Genomic DNA, 16,087 nt, shown 5'->3' with positions numbered 1-16,087 from the left:
CTTTAAACGCAGATAAAATCCATGGAAAGTAAGTCCACCAAAAAGACCTCTACACCGAGGGAAACTGCTCAGAGCTGTTATAGTCATGCTGTTCTCAAGCAAAACTGAGCTGGTGTAGTTGGTCCATCAGCACTCCCACTTCCCATCAGCAACCAACATCCCATGTTGGTCCCAGCACGCAAAACACACCTGGTTGACCAGCAGTACTGGATTTTTTTCAGCAGAGCAGTCTTCAATAACTCCTCAGGTTTCATTTTCCATCGTACACGTTCATGTTATCACACTGGATGTGACCTGAAGAAGAGTGGAGATCTGGAAAGTTCCACAGAGTTTGTAAGTCTGCCATCTCTGACATCAGCAATGGTTTGTGAGAATGATTGCTGTGCATGGATCAGTTAGGTGGGCTCAGAATTACTTCTCAAAACAATATGAGCCATCTGGGTCAGGCACTGCGCAAGCTCGGCCGCACAAGCTCTGATGACAACACAGCTGTTTCATGATTGGACATATTCACAGATGACAATGATCACGTGTGTTTTCTATTTTTTTAAATGAAAACGCCATTTTCAAATGTATCCGGATCTAACAAGATAAAAAGGGAAACAAGAAACATCATTTTATGTATACATAGCACACTTGCTAATTACATTTAATAAGCAGTAGTTGCAACAGATTCTGTACATTTACAAATGTATTCATGGTGTAATTACATTTATTTTACAGCTTTGTGAAATATCTAAAGAGTTTAAGAGATTACAAGACTTTTTTTTACATTCGCTAGCTGAGCCAAGTCATGTGAAGATGTGTGAAGCTGGTGTCCTGTTTCCACTTGGATTCATCAGGTAATAAAATATGTATATTCTTTCAGAGAGCAATTGGACTTTCCAACAAGTCTCAAAGCCTTCAGTGTTCTGACCTTTTCACCTCTCAGAGCACTCAAATATCTATAAAAATTGTATTTGGGAGAAGATGAGATATACACGCCATAGGATCATTCAATGATATTTTTTAGTCTTGGATGGTATCAGGCATGTTATACAGGTGTGACAGACTTGTTTTCTTCCCAGGAATATGTGAATAAGACTAAACAAAAATTACATGACTTTTAAAATAGTAATAGAAACAGATTGCTTAATTTAAAGTGTATGGGTGTTGTAGTCTTGCTATAATTCACACAACATAAACTATTACTATTATGTCTTCAGTTGAAACCTGAGGGACTTGTATCTTTTTGATCAGTGGCATGCGGCCCTTGTACTTGCACACACACAGAGGTCAAACTTGTGCGTGACCCGCTGGGAGTGAAACTGAGCTGTTGCTGAAGGCAGGTAGAGGAGATGAGACATGCTAATTACTGATGTAACATTAGCCTGGTGGGAAGGCCAGGTGAAAGTGTTTAGATTGAGGCCAACAGAACAAATGACATCACATGAGCCAGTGCGCACAAAGAAAGCTGTTCACATGAGACTTTACACTGTAGGTATGCTTTGGGGTAACTTTAACCCTCAAAACCTTAAACATCAGCCTATTTGGCTTGATTAAAACATGGAAGTCACCTTATATTTGAATAGCTATACAGCTACAGAACATCTTCATACATCTATTGAGGTAATGGAAAAGCATTTTTGATTTGAGCAGTCAATTTCTTCAGAGCAGTGATTCTGTATTTTCAGCATCTTTGGGTTACATGCAAATGATTCTTACACATGAATGACAAACTAGCAGCATTTGATCATGAAATCCTTTAACAAATACTTAATGTAGCTGGGCATGATAATGTAGCTGGGTTTCAGGGACATGTGCTGAAGTGTAGTAGGGAAATGTTTCTCATCTCATGCTCAAATCTCTTATATTGTTCCGCAGGGTTCCAATTTGGGTCCTCTTCTTTTTACGATATATATGCTTCCCCTAGGTCATATTATTCAGAAACACAACATATCATTTCTATGTCAATGACACTCAGCTTTATTTTCCTGTTAAAAATAACAGCTGTTCTGTGTCTAGTCTGTTTGAATGTCTGCATGACATAAAATGCTGAATGGACTTGATTTTTTTTTACAGTTTTTTTACAAGTTCCGTGTTGATTCGGAAATTCTACAATTTGTTTCTAAAGCTTTGCATGGACATGCTATATATATTAAAATAAATATTGTGAAATATTAAATTATATTTATTATAATATTTATTATATCTGAAAGACAGAGAAGACAACATAAATGCAAATAATAATAAATAAAATAAAATAAATGTCTTAATGTCTTAAATGCCTTAAATAAATATTAAGAATCATTTTCCTCTTTCGATCTCAAACGACTCATCACCACAGGAACTCACAAATCAGGCAACCAACTGGACCTGGTTTACACACGCAACTGCATCACAGACAACATTTTGGTGAGACCTCTCCATGTTTCAGATAATTTCCTCATTACTTTCAGTCTACAACTCTCTACCCCTGCACCTCCAACCCCACCACCAGTCACTTTCAGGCGAAACCTGCGCTCACTTTCTCCCTCCCATCTTTCCTCTGCCATCCTCTTCTCTTCCCCCACCCTCACAATTCTCATCTCCGGATGTGAATACCGCAACGGATACCTTATGCTCCACTCTAACCTCTTCTCTAGACAATATCTGCCCTCTCTCCTCCAGGCCAGCACGCGCTACTCCCTCCAACCCCTGGTTATCTGAGGTTCTTCGTGAACACCGGACCGAACTCAGGGCAGCGGAGAGGAAATGGCGCAAATCAAAAGACACATCCGACCTGAGTATGTATAAATCTCTCCTCTCTTCCTTTTCTGTTGATGTTCATGCTGCAAAATCTTCATACTTCCACAACAAGATCAACAGCTCCTCCAACACATGATCACTCTTCAAGACATTCAACTCTCTCCTCTGTCCACCTCCACCACCACCCACCTCCTCTTTAACTCCTGAAATCCTTTCACCAACAAAACAACAACTATCAGCAGTCAGTTCACAGCTCCACACACACAGGAACCCAGTCTGACCCCTTCCACAGCCAATATCCCTCTGTCCTCCTTTTCTCCGCTAACCGAGGAAGAAGTATCTACACTTCTTCTCTCCAGTCATCCTACCACCTGCCCTCTAGACCCCATCCCCTCACACCTTCTACAAGCCATCTCTCCCACACTTCTACCAGCACTCACACACATCATCAACTCATCCCTACATACTGGCACTTTCCCTACAGCATTCAAGCAGGCTCGGGTTACTCCACTGCTTAAAAAACCAACACTAAACACATCATCTGTAGAGAATTACAGACCTATCTCTCTCCTACCATTCATTGCGAAAACACTTGAAAGAGCTGTTTTCAACCAAGTAACATCCTTCTTGTCTCTAAACAACCAGCTGGATGTCAACCAATCCGGCTTCAAAAAAGGGCATTCAACTGAGACTGCATTACTGTCGGTCACAGAAGCCCTACGGATCGCAAAAGCTGCTTCCAAATCTTCAGTCCTCATTCTCCTGGATCTGTCTGCTGCCTTCGACACTGTGAATCATCAGATCCTTATGTCCAGCCTCTCATCTCTGGGCATCACAGGAACTTCACTCCACTGGTTCGAGTCCTATCTCACAGGTAGGTCCTTCAGGGTCGCATGGAGAGGCGAGGTATCCAGAGCACATCAACTGACCACAGGGGTTCCCCAGGGTTCAGTTCTTGGTCCCCTCCTCTTCTCCATCTACACCACATCACTGGGACACATCATACAGGCACATGGTTTCTCCTACCACTGCTATGCTGATGACACACAGCTCTTCCTCTCATTTCAACCAGATGATCCCACAGTAGCTGCACGGATCTCATGCTGCCTGGCGGACATCTCGACATGGATGAAGGAACATCACCTGCAGCTTAACCTGGCAAAGACTGAGCTTCTCATCCTCCCTGCCAATCCGTCTCTACAGCACAACTTCACTATCCAGCTAGAATCATCATCAATCACCCCATCAAGGTCGGTCAGAAATCTTGGAGTAACATTTGATGACCAGCTGACCTTCACAGATCACATTTCAAAGACAGCTCGATCATGCAGGTTTGCACTGCACAACATCAGGAAGATCAGGCCTTTCCTTACTGAGCATGCAACACAACTTCTCGTCCAGGCCCTGGTCATTTCTAGGCTTGACTACTGCAATGCTCTTCTGGCCGGACTTCCATCATGTGCAACTAAACCTCTACAAATGATTCAGAATGCTTCAGCTCATCTTGTCTTCAACGAGCCCAAGAGGGCCCACGTCACTCCTCTGTTCATCTCTCTGCACTGGCTACCTCTCGCTGCTCGCATCAAGTTCAAGGCATTGACGCTTGCTTACAGATCTATCACAGGCTCAGCTCCCTCCTACTTTCACTCACTCCTACGAGTCTACATCCCTACCAGAAGCCTACGATCGGTCAAAGAGCGACGTCTCGTGATTCCATCACAGAAAGCCACAAAATCACTTTCCAGAACATTCTCATTCACAGTTCCATGCTGGTGGAACGCTCTCCCCACCCTCATCCGGAATGCAGAATCCCTGACAACATTCAAAAGACAACTGAAAACCCATCTCTTCCGTGAGCACTTAACCTCATAAAAAAAAAAACCAAAAAAAAAAAAACCTTCCCTTTCCCTTTAAAACCTCACTTATCGGGCTTATGCTACTCTGAATAATGCCTGAACTTCGTATTTTGAGCACTTCTTGCGTTGTTTTTGCCTCTTCATGATGACTCGCTTAATTTAGTCCTAATTTGTAAGTCGCTTTGGATAAAAGCATCTGCTAAATGACTAAATGTAAATGTAAATGTATTCAACATATTGGTTTGAACAATTATATAAGTGTTAGATCTCTCAAACTTTGATACAAGCAAGCCACATTTGTCTATTACAAATCAAACAACTTGGACATGTACTAAACAATCACAAGATTATGTGAGTTAATGTCAAATACAAAGAGTTCTGTTGTTACAATCTACCCCTCTGAGGGCTTGGCATTAACTTTTTAGCTCACCAGCCACTGTGGCTAGTGGTTCCCATTCAGTCAGTCACTACGCATTACGTCAGTGACTGACGAATGGGGATCGTGCCTGAGAGACCTATCACCTTCGAGTGTTAACAGAAACAGCCAATGGACATTGGCAAGTGAGATTTGCATCGCAAACCACGCCCCTTGCTGCGGGTATATAGGAAGCGTGCAGAGAGACACTCACTAAGCTTTCGCTTTGGAGCCGAATGTTTATTGGTTGATTCAGCTCTGCTTTTCATCTACGACTGTGGTCTTCAGAAACCCGGAACAGTCCCTGTGTTGGTGTGATCACGTTAGTGAGAAACTCGGCACAAAAAGAGCCTTCTCTGCATGCCGTGCAGGCGATCTACCACTGTGCACCTCAACACAAAAGAGCTTTTCCATTATGAAAGAGTAACACGGCTGTGCTTGCGTCTTTGTCAAGATGTCATTCCACATTCTCTCGTGTCTGGGTCATAAGCAGGCTGAGGTAGCGTTCGTGGATGAGTCATGCACCCACTGCGGGAAGATGACCATCTCGATGCTGAGATCGAGACTCCAATACCTCGTAAGAGGTAGGGTCCCCTCCGATGTCCCCCAATCTAGTTCTTGACACTAGTTTGGTTGACACGCAGGTTTCATGAAGCCTGAAAACCAGTATCCTGCCATGTATTTCTCAGCCCATGACTGGGGGTATTTACATTTACTGTCCACTGCCAACTGGTATGCAAACTTCTTGACCTAAAAGCAAGTCAACAGTAAACATGTTATCCTCATGAATGATGTATGACCCCTTGGGCAATCAGTGATAAACAAGCCACAACAACCATAGCAGAAAATCTATTGGCCTCTACCTCTTCATAGTGGGGACAATAATTGTGGAGTGAAATATTTTCCTTAAACATACAAGTAACACATTTTTTAATTAAGTCCTATCTTGTTAATCTATTGTACAGGTCCACTGCTTCCTTCAAATAATCAGTCAAGAGTTCCTCCTGTGCCTCACTAAAGACTCTCTGACAACTAGGGCTGCCCTCGACTAAAGATTTTTCTAGTTGACTAATGGTCATTCATTTAAGCGGTTAGCCGAATAATCGTGCTTGTACATGAATAAGCCATTCATAAATCATAAAAATTAGCCTTTATTACACATAGCCTAATCAGCGCTCAAATGCACGCATAAAGCTTTTCACAGTCACCGGCAACTGTCAAGATTATGAGTGTGTCATGAAAAAACAGAAGGAGACTGTCCAAACATTTGAATAATTTATTGATAATGTTTTGGGTTTTTGGGCTGCAGAGATTAAGTCATCGATAAGCCCTCTGATCTTGGCTTCTGTGAGGCTTTACAATATCTGTACAGTGCAACATGACAGATGGAATGGGCCTGAGCAACTGATCTCACTGATTTCCTTGACTTCAATTGCAGCATTTCTCAGAATTTCTGCAGGGACACCCCTGTCTGTCTTATGTTTCCACTGCCTAGGCATGCTGGAAAAAGGAGAAAAGTAAAAAAACAATCAGAATAATCTTCTGGGTTGATTGTAGCATTTTTAATGTTGGAATTGGAGTGTCTGCAATGGAAGCACCCCCTATATATATACAGTATATATATATATATATATATATATATATATATATATATATATATATATATTGTTGTGTGAAATATGCAATTTATTCTGTTATGAGTAATGCCACATAATATATAGGCTTCTAATAGGGTATTAAGTATAATTGTAACTTTGTGTAAGAAAAGTGTTGTATAAGAAAAACACTTTATAAGGTTTTTATAAGAAACCTTATTATTAAGAAAAACACTGTATAAGGTTTTTATAAGAAACCTTATTATTAAGAAAAACACTTTATAAGGTTTTTATAAGAAACCTTATTATTAAGAAAAACACTTTATAAGGTTTTTATAAGAAACCTTATTATTAAGAAAAACACTTTATAAGGTTTTTATAAGAAACCTTATTATTAAGAAAAACACTGTATAAGGTTTTTATAAGAAACCTTATTATATAGAAACAATGTAAAAGGTTTTTATAATAAACCTTATTATGAAGAAAAGCACTATAAAGAGTTTTATAAGAAACTCTTGAATCTGGTTTATAGAAACACTGAGACATGTTTTTATAATTTGTTTTATTGGTTTATATAAAAGACACTGAGACATGTTTTGATAAATTGTTTTATTGGTTTATATAAAAGACACCACAACTGTTGTTTGTAAAGTCATTTATTGAGAAAATGGTTTATAAAAAAGAGACACTGCAATTGGTGATGTAAAGTCATTTATTGAGAAGATGATTTCATAAAGAAAAACAGACCACACTGAATGTTGTAAGCATTTATTAAGCAAATGGCAAAGTAGAGAGGAATTGAAAATGTATTAGAAAGAGCTTTACCAAAGAAAGAAGAAAAATGCAAACATTACCGTCTATGTGTTGCGGACGAGATGCAGAAGATACAGCGATGAAGAAAAGGTCCAGAAGGAGGCTGGAGAGACAAGGGCTTTATAACCAAGTCCTAGGGGGTTTCCAGGAGAGGATGACCAATGAACAAGTTTTAGGGAGTTTCCAGGAGGAGATTCCTGAAGATGTCCAAAAGTTGATGGACTTTAAAAGAGCTGGAATGACATGTCCAGTTAGACGCTGATTCACCAAGGACGGCCTCTCCGGTGTTAGATGCCTTGCCATTGCGCCTCATGAAGATGAAAGCTTGTAAATTATTTGGTTTTGATTTACTTTTATTTTTATTTTATATATTAGTACCGTTTATGTAAACTAGTTAACCTGTATTTAATAAAAAATACATATAATTGAAATTAAGAAGCTCGCTTGCCTTAAATCTCTGTTTTACAAAATATTGAGCTGAACTAAACCACGGAGCAGTCTTTCGACTGAATTGTAAGTATGGAAATTTTTATACTTATTGTTTAGAACGAATTCGACTGACTTTACCTAACCTGAGAATAAACAAAATAAGGTAGAAGGTGTCTATATTTAAGACCCAAACAAGGGGTTAAATTAAGCACCATAAAACAATATATATATATATATATAAACACTCCAATTCCGCCTGGCGCTCTTCAGAGAGGGCTAGCATTACTTTCGTGCCCTCTCATTCTTTATGTGGAAGAAACCTTGGTTCCTGTCCCAAGGTCCCGTGTTAGGAGCTCCTTGTCGTCGCAAGATACTAACGACAGATGCTTCTCTCTCGGGTTGGGGAGATCTAGTGTCTCTTCTCGACGGGCCTCCGCCGGAGTTACCCGTCAGAACGATTCTTTCACCACCATCCGAACATAGTATATCTGTAAATGATGCTCGATTCTTCACCCCCATCCAGAACTGTGGAATATTTGGGCCTGGCCTCTGAGGGGGCCCAGCTCGTAGATTCTAGTCTCTCAACTGAGGTTGTTGAGAGCATACTTCACTCCAGAGCTGCCTCCACGAGGAAACTGTATGCCCTGAAGTGGAGAGTGTTCACTCCTTGGTGCAGTGATCATTAGCTGGACCCAGTTAACTGCCCTGTTGCTACAGTGCTAGAGTTCTCACTACCTTTAAGCCTATTGAGGAGGCCTATTAAGGAAACAAAGACCTTAAAAGCTTTGTTCCTCCTCGCTATCACTTTTCTTAAAAGGATAAGTGATCTGCAAGCCCTGTCAGGTTCACCTTCGTGCCTGGAGTTTGCACCTGGTTAGTCAAGGCATTCCTTCACCCTGGGCCAGGCTACGTTCCTAAGGTCCCCACTAACATGGCTAGATCAATAATGCTGCAGGCCTTCTGTCTTCCTCCGTATGTCCTTCCCCTATTTAGCCAGTTTAGCTGTAACCCCCTATGACCAGCTTCCCCAGGCTGGTCCTCACCGCACACATTCGTAAAGTTTTACTCTCTGAACCTGGACTCTACACCAGGTTCCCAGGTGCTCTCGTCCTAGTGCTGCTCTTCACTTTTTTACACAGGACAGACACTTCTTGCTATACTTGTTGGTATAGACATTCCCACAGCGTCAATCAGCGCAGCGCGAGTGCCCTTTTAAGGGAACGCCTTGGTTAACTGAAGAGGGAACAAGATTCTGCGTCGCCCTGCTATATCTACTACGTGCCTGTCAGTGCCTTACTCCAGCCTATTAGAAGCTAGCGTTGGGCAGGCTTTATAGTTTCCTGGTTCGTGACGTCACCCGCCTCTGACATTTCACCACACCATTGGACTGATTTCATATGTGCTTCAAGACGTAAACACGCAGAGTGTTTCCACAGCATCAACTGACGCAGCGTCTCGTTCCATCTTCAGGGAACCGAGGTTACAGTCGTAACCAAAGCTTTAATACCCTGCAATTATACTTTTGGTATACTAAATAGGTATACTTAAAGTCTGCTAAATTGTAACAACTAATTTTGTACTTAATGCACTTTAATTGTGCAGAAGTAGTGCTGAAGTCCAACTAAAGATAAACAAGTATACTTGATTGTGCTAAAGTGGAACTATTGCAAGTATACTTAAGGTTCACTTTAAATATCTTGCATTTAAATACTGATATTATACAGAGATACAATCCTGATTAACACATTTTAGGCTTAATATTAAGAAATGTGCATTGTGCAGTAAAGAAATACTCCAAATACAGTTTAATCTGAAATCAGTATCTCTTATCTCCATAATTATTTATGTGGTAAAATGCTGTGTAATAAGGGGTATGACTCGATACCGTATCTCTGAAATGTCCGTCTAGTTTGAACTTGCCGTGCTAGCAACTGTTCTCTCCGCGGAAGCTTTGCGCTTAAAGACCTAATAAAATATTTCAACTCAGATCAATATTTTCTGTCTAATTATTTACTTATGTAGCAAGTAGCTGTGTAATAAGCGGGATAATGTACATCTGTACTGGATGTACATTATCCCTTACATATCAGTCTTAAGTCTTAAGTGATATGTCAATAAATATGTTAATGGATTTAAAGTATACTTAGTATGAAATAAATGTATTTTAAATAGATTTTGGTATAGTTTTTTTTTTTTTTACTAGGGGTGTCATATTGAGAACATGCAACTAATAATCCATTTGTGAAAAAAGAAAACGTAGGGTAGGCTATTTTTTTCATAAACACATGTTATTCTGATTGAAACTCTCTTCACATCCTGATAGCAATGGATGTCAAGTCAAGTCACCTTTATTTACATAGAGCTTTTTACAATACAGATTGTTTCAAAGCAACTTTACAGTGATTCACAGAAAATGAATGCTACAAAGATTGTTTTGGATCCCCAATCACTCCAGCCCACCGCCTCGAGCGTCCATGGCTGCAGATGTTCATGACACCGCGGATTCCTCTCAGCGGCGAGGGTTCCATGACAGCACGTTCCTCCTTCCTCACGGGTTTCGGCACCAGTGTAATGAGGTATGTTGTTATGGGAGGGAGGTAGGAACCGGCGAACATTTAAAGACTTTAAATATATACATAAACACAAAACGAAAGTAAAGTCGCCCTCACGCCCCTCATGTACGACTGCCGCACACAGAACAAAACATAACATAAATAGTCCAGGCCTGGTCCTCTCTCGTCCTTCACTGTTGTAAGGATTTATAGTCTGCTCCGATCCAACTTCAACTCCAGTGTCTACATTTAAATATGCTCCTTCCCTAAAAAGAGCTTATTTATCATAGAGACAATTCCTTCCGATCTCAGTACTATGTAAAGTGGAGTGATATGGTATCACTTATAGCGTGGGAGCAGCAGCGGGCAATCAAGAACCATCCTGAATACAGGGATTTCAAACAATCTTATCACCTTAACATTTGTCTGTTCTTATTTGAAAGAATATTGAAGATGTGGGAACAGAAGGCTATCACATTTTTTATTGTTATCTTCAATTTACATTTAAGACAGATCTTCATTTACATGCTGAGAGGGAAGACGGATGTAATACAGTATAAAATGTTTGAGCAGAGATTAATCTGCGTTCATTCTGACACTGGTGAACCCAAGGTGCTTTGTGTACTTTGCTAGTGCTATGCTGTAATAAACTTCATTTTTGAGATTTTCAACGTCCACATAATTTTTTCTTACACTGTTGTCGCTCCTACTTTTATGCTTCCGTAGCTCCTACGTGATGTATGAGGCCGGTGCGGCGCTCATTAGTGCCACCGGATCGCGTCATTCTCTTATGGCATTTCATGAGACATGAGGTATTTTAATGCCATCTTTCGTGACGCTTTGCTGAATCTGCTCCGGCAGTGTGCGACCTGCGTGTTCATGTGTTTTGAAAGAGGTGTGGCTTTGGAGACGCTCTGAAGGGAGGGTGGGATCTAATGCTTTCAAAGCTAACTTGCTATTGGTAGCCGCACTGAAATGTCCTACCTTACCTTTAAATGTGTTTGAAGACAAACGAGATTCATGCAATTGGCATTTGTCTAATTCTGGAGCAACAGCAACAAGGACATCATGCAGTGGATGACTCAAGTGTTTTTAAGAAGCTTTTAAAACAATAACTCTTTGGAAAACATTAATACAACCAAATATGTATGGCATACATGCTGAAATCATAAAAATACAAAAATAAAAGGCCTTTTTTCTCACCACAATTGTGTAATTTTGACCTATACCAGAAGCTTAATGGATCATGCTAACCAATCAAACCTAGACCTCTTGCTTTCATTTTGAAAATGTGGACACTGTGCACAATATACAATTCATACTATAAACTGCATAAATAGTAAAAGTTGCATGTTACAAACAGTTAAACAATGCTTTCAAACTGAATGGGCAACAGTGAAGAATTGCAAATAGTGCTAAAAACTATTGCTAGCAGCTCTGCATTCCTCTGCCTCAGACCTGACCTATATTGAGAGCACATTACATAATGAGTGAGTGTAGATGGATAGAGCTAAAACTGTGTTTGCCCTCAAGTGTCTACAGATGCTTCTCACATACACACTGACAGAGGAAGACTCCATGTTATGGTGATTCAATACAGTACATCAACAGTACATGGAAGGGCGGTTTATAGAATAGAGGATTTTTAATTTTTAAAGTTCCTAAACATAATTTCGGGAGGAGTGAAGTCGAGTCAAGTCAGGTCACCTTCAATTATATAGCAATTTTTACAATACAGATTGTTTTAAAGCAGCTTTACAGTGAAAATAGGAAATTAATGCAACAAAGATTGTTCTGGCTGTACAGCAGCTCTAGAAGAAAGTCATAGTCCAGCTTAAGAAGCTTTTGATTAGTTAATTTCCATTGTAAAAGTCATTAGTTATTAACTAATAACTGCCGCTTACGAGACACAGTTTTTAAACTGAAAACAGAAAATGCTTTCTGGCCATTCATTTACACAACAACAGCGTTTTGGTGGCCAGGGAATGCAAACTTTGAAATAGAGTTTTGAAAACGATACTTCAAAAACGTGAATTGTACTGTAAACTTCAAAAACGGGAATCTGTGAAAACAGTGATGGCATGCAAATGCTTATTACATGTTTAGTCTATAGGCATTCGGTTTTTAATGTGTACCATGTAGTCTTTCTTTCCAAAGTGACATCGTGAAATTACTTGTCTGGCATGCAAAATATAGCGTTTTTAGTTTTTTCCACGAATCCGTGTGAACGGGAATCATTTTGATAACATTTTCATCTGTACAGAGGAAAAAAAAATTGTTGTGAAAAAAAAACCAAAAAAACTTTTGTCGTGTCGATGAGGCCTTTGCAGGGGATAGTCTTGTTGACACTTCAGAGCTGCATTGTGGTCGTGTCTAGGCGCAGGTCCTACATCTGGTTTGGATACGGCCCGGATACGGCTGAGACTAAGACCATTCTTCTTATGACGTAACGACTACATCGGGTGTTATAGGAAGTGTTAGAGGGGTATATCTAAGCTCGAGTTGAAACTGCTTCCTCAAGCCCCTCCACTGCGGACAGCAAGCCAAATACGTTTAAACTTGATAGCTTAAAGGTTGTATGGGCAAACAAACTTGTGAAATACACTTAATTCACACTCATGTAAAAACACAAATACTTAGGTCTATATTAATTTCCAAGTACTCATAAACACATTATATTTGCAGAGATAAAGCGCTTACGAGTAAGTAGTTTAGTTGTATGGATGCCTCTTTATATTGCTTTAAAGGGATCGTTCACCCAAAAATTTTAAATACTGTTCTTTTTTACTCATTCTCAGCCGTTAATTTTGAGACTAGACGATGGAAGTAAAATAATGACAAATGTTTTTGAAACAAAAAAGCTTGTTGAATTGCACTACTTAACCCTGCTTGCATTTTAATGCATTGTATTTTTAGGGCTTGCATTTTTATGGGCTGAAATTCAACATGGTTGTATATTTAAATTGTGTGTGGGGATCTACTCAGGCAGGCATACAACACAGCTGCATCACATTCACTCAATCATGTGATCTGTTGTAAGGTCACATGACTAATCAGGAAGTGATAAATGTTTGCTGGCTGCAAGGCAGACTCTTTTCGTGTTGATGCTAGACACTGTTGTGTGAGTTGGGCCCCCTTTTTCATGCAGGTAAAATTGGTCATTGCAGAGCATGTTTAATCACTGCCAGTAAATTTTAATACTTATTTATTTCATTTGATTAGGGTAATTCTAGAGGCGCGTGTCTACTCTTCACGGAGGACACAGGCTGCTGAATGGAGTTTTAACATTTATGCGATCACCCCAGTGTGACTCGAGCTGCTGAGCTGCACTGGTAAATGCCTCAATATGTACATTTTCCACTGAATGTTTTATACCTGCATTGAAACATGTTTTAACGACTTTCTCTGTCTGTAGCAACGGAACGTTCACCTTTTCTCTGCATGTGTTAATGCGCTGTGGGACAGTTGAGCATACTGAAAAGTAGGCCTATATTTTCTAGTTATGTTTTAGTTGACTATGTTATGCTGTTTAATGAGGTTAACTAACATGCTTGGTTTCTTTTGAAAAGGGACCAGGCCAGCCACTGTTTTCCTGTAATTAATAGGCATTTCTTTATTGCTTCCTGTTGTTTGATTTTTTTTTTTTTTTTTTTTTTTTTTTTTTTTTTTTTTTTTGGGTTATCCATAATTTTGCCACTCGTGCTACATTTATAGTATTTCTTATTTTGACTAAGTGTTGCCATTTATGCTGGTGATTCTCCTCTCTAACTATGTCTTTTGCGTAGGTTATACTTGTACAAGGCCGGATCCACACTGATGCTTTGCCCCTTCTCTTCAGGGGACCACACTGGGAGAGACACTGTATTGGTGTGTACTTATAACTACAACACGGTGTGATATTTTGTAGTGGTATATAAAGATCTTAAGTGTGTAGTGCTTGTTGTGTTGCATGCTTCGACTGGTGTTGGGTTGCTGTCTCCTGTTTCTGTCTCTCCAGGGGCCTCCTGAGCAGGGGTTTTGCATTGGCTGATCCGACCTTCCTAGATTGAGGAAAATCCACCAGTCATTTATCACAGTATTTTTTTAAGATTCGTTTTAAATAACTTTGTCTTTTTGTACTAATGTAATAAATTTTGGAATACATTTACATTTCTGCCTCTTGTTGACTGTCCCTTTGCGGGGATAAACGTATTATTAGCCACACTGCATTCACGGGAAGAGTTGGGGTTCCTCCTGCCCATCATCAGGGGGTGGCGTAGTCAGACTTAAAATAAGGTATACTGCATGGCAGGTACCACATGTGAATATTTCAATTCAAAACATTTCACACATGTTTTCATTATTAAAAAAATTCTCTTTACAAATTCGCTTCCACAAATTCAGTGGTTCAAATTCGACAGAAAATTCAACATTTGACATCTGGGAATGGCAGGAATAGCAGTAGATTACTGATTAATAATCTCCATAGCTGTTAGTTGACCTCACCAGCAGGTGGTGTATGCGGCTGTTGACGAAGAAAACTGGGTGAGAGTCATTCATTCATAAAAACGGATTTACAGAAATGGAGCAAGCAGTAAGTATTTGTGATGATTATCAGGGCCAGTATACAGGTGCTGGTCATAAAATTAGAATATCATCAAAAAGTTGATTTATTTCAAGAATTCAACTCAACAGGTGAAACTAATATATTATATAGACTCATTACATGCAAAGTGAGATATTTCAAGCCTTTATTTGTTATAATTTTGATGATTATGGCTTATAGCTTATGAAACCCACAAAATCAAAATCCCAGAAAATTAGAATATTACATGAAATCACACAGTAATTACACAGTAATACCATGGTCATTGAGCCAGGTTTTGGTTCTTTTGGCAGTGTGGGCAGGTGCAAATCCTGCTGGAAAATGAAGGAAGCATGAAGTGCTCTGAAAATGTCCTGGTAGACGGCTGCGTTGACTCTGGATTTAATAAAGCACAGTGGACCAAAGTCCTCTTTTCTGATGAGAGCAAATGTTGCATCTCATTTGGAAACCAAGGTCCCAGAGTCTGGAGGAAGAATGGAGAGGCACACAATCCAAGATGCTTGAAGTCCAGTGTGAAGTTTCCACAGTCTGTGTTGGTTTGGGGAGCCATGTCATCGGCTGGTGTTGGTCCACTGTGCTGTCCACTCAACGCAGCTGTCTACCAGGACATTTTCAGAGCACTTCATGGTTCCTTCAGCAGACAAGCTTTATGGAGATGCTGACTTCATTTTCCAGCAGGATTTGCACCTGCCCACACTGCCAAAAGAACCAAAACCTGGTTCAATAACCATGGTATTACTGTGTAATTACTGTGTGATTTCATGTAATATTCAAATTTTCTAGGATTTTGATTCCGTGGGTTTCATAAGCTGTAAGCCATAATCATCAAAATTATAACAAATAAAGGCTTGAAATATCTCACTTTGCATGTAATGAGTATATATAATATATTAGTTTCACATGTTAAGTTGAATTCTTGAAATAAATCAACTTTTTGATGATATTCTAATTTTATGACTAGCACCTATACATTTAAGTCTTCACAGTTAGTTTTGTACATGTAAGCACATTTGTACATGAACAAGATTATAATGTTATTCCCGATGCTGAAGTACAGGTCATAAAATGTTATATCTGAGGTAGTAGACATATATTTCTCTCGGTTGTTTAGTTTT

General features: G+C 39.6%; 1 long non-coding RNA gene across 1 annotated transcript; it reads left to right on the top strand.

Moving 5' to 3' along the window:
- Positions 1 to 13,432: 13,432 nt before the first annotated feature.
- Positions 13,433 to 14,530, top strand: LOC311081321. The gene is made up of 4 exons (XR_014605852.1): positions 13,433 to 13,535; positions 13,610 to 13,719; positions 13,803 to 13,868; positions 14,173 to 14,530. It is a non-coding gene; the product is annotated as an uncharacterized lncRNA (long non-coding RNA).
- Positions 14,531 to 16,087: the final 1,557 nt, after the last annotated feature.

Source organism: Abramis brama (genome assembly GCF_963993115.1).
Source record: "Abramis brama genome assembly, chromosome: 4".
Classification (NCBI taxonomy): Eukaryota; Metazoa; Chordata; class Actinopteri; order Cypriniformes; family Leuciscidae; genus Abramis; species Abramis brama.
The sequence above is the reverse complement of the archived record's forward strand: the minus strand, read 5'-3'. Positions and strand labels throughout refer to the sequence as shown.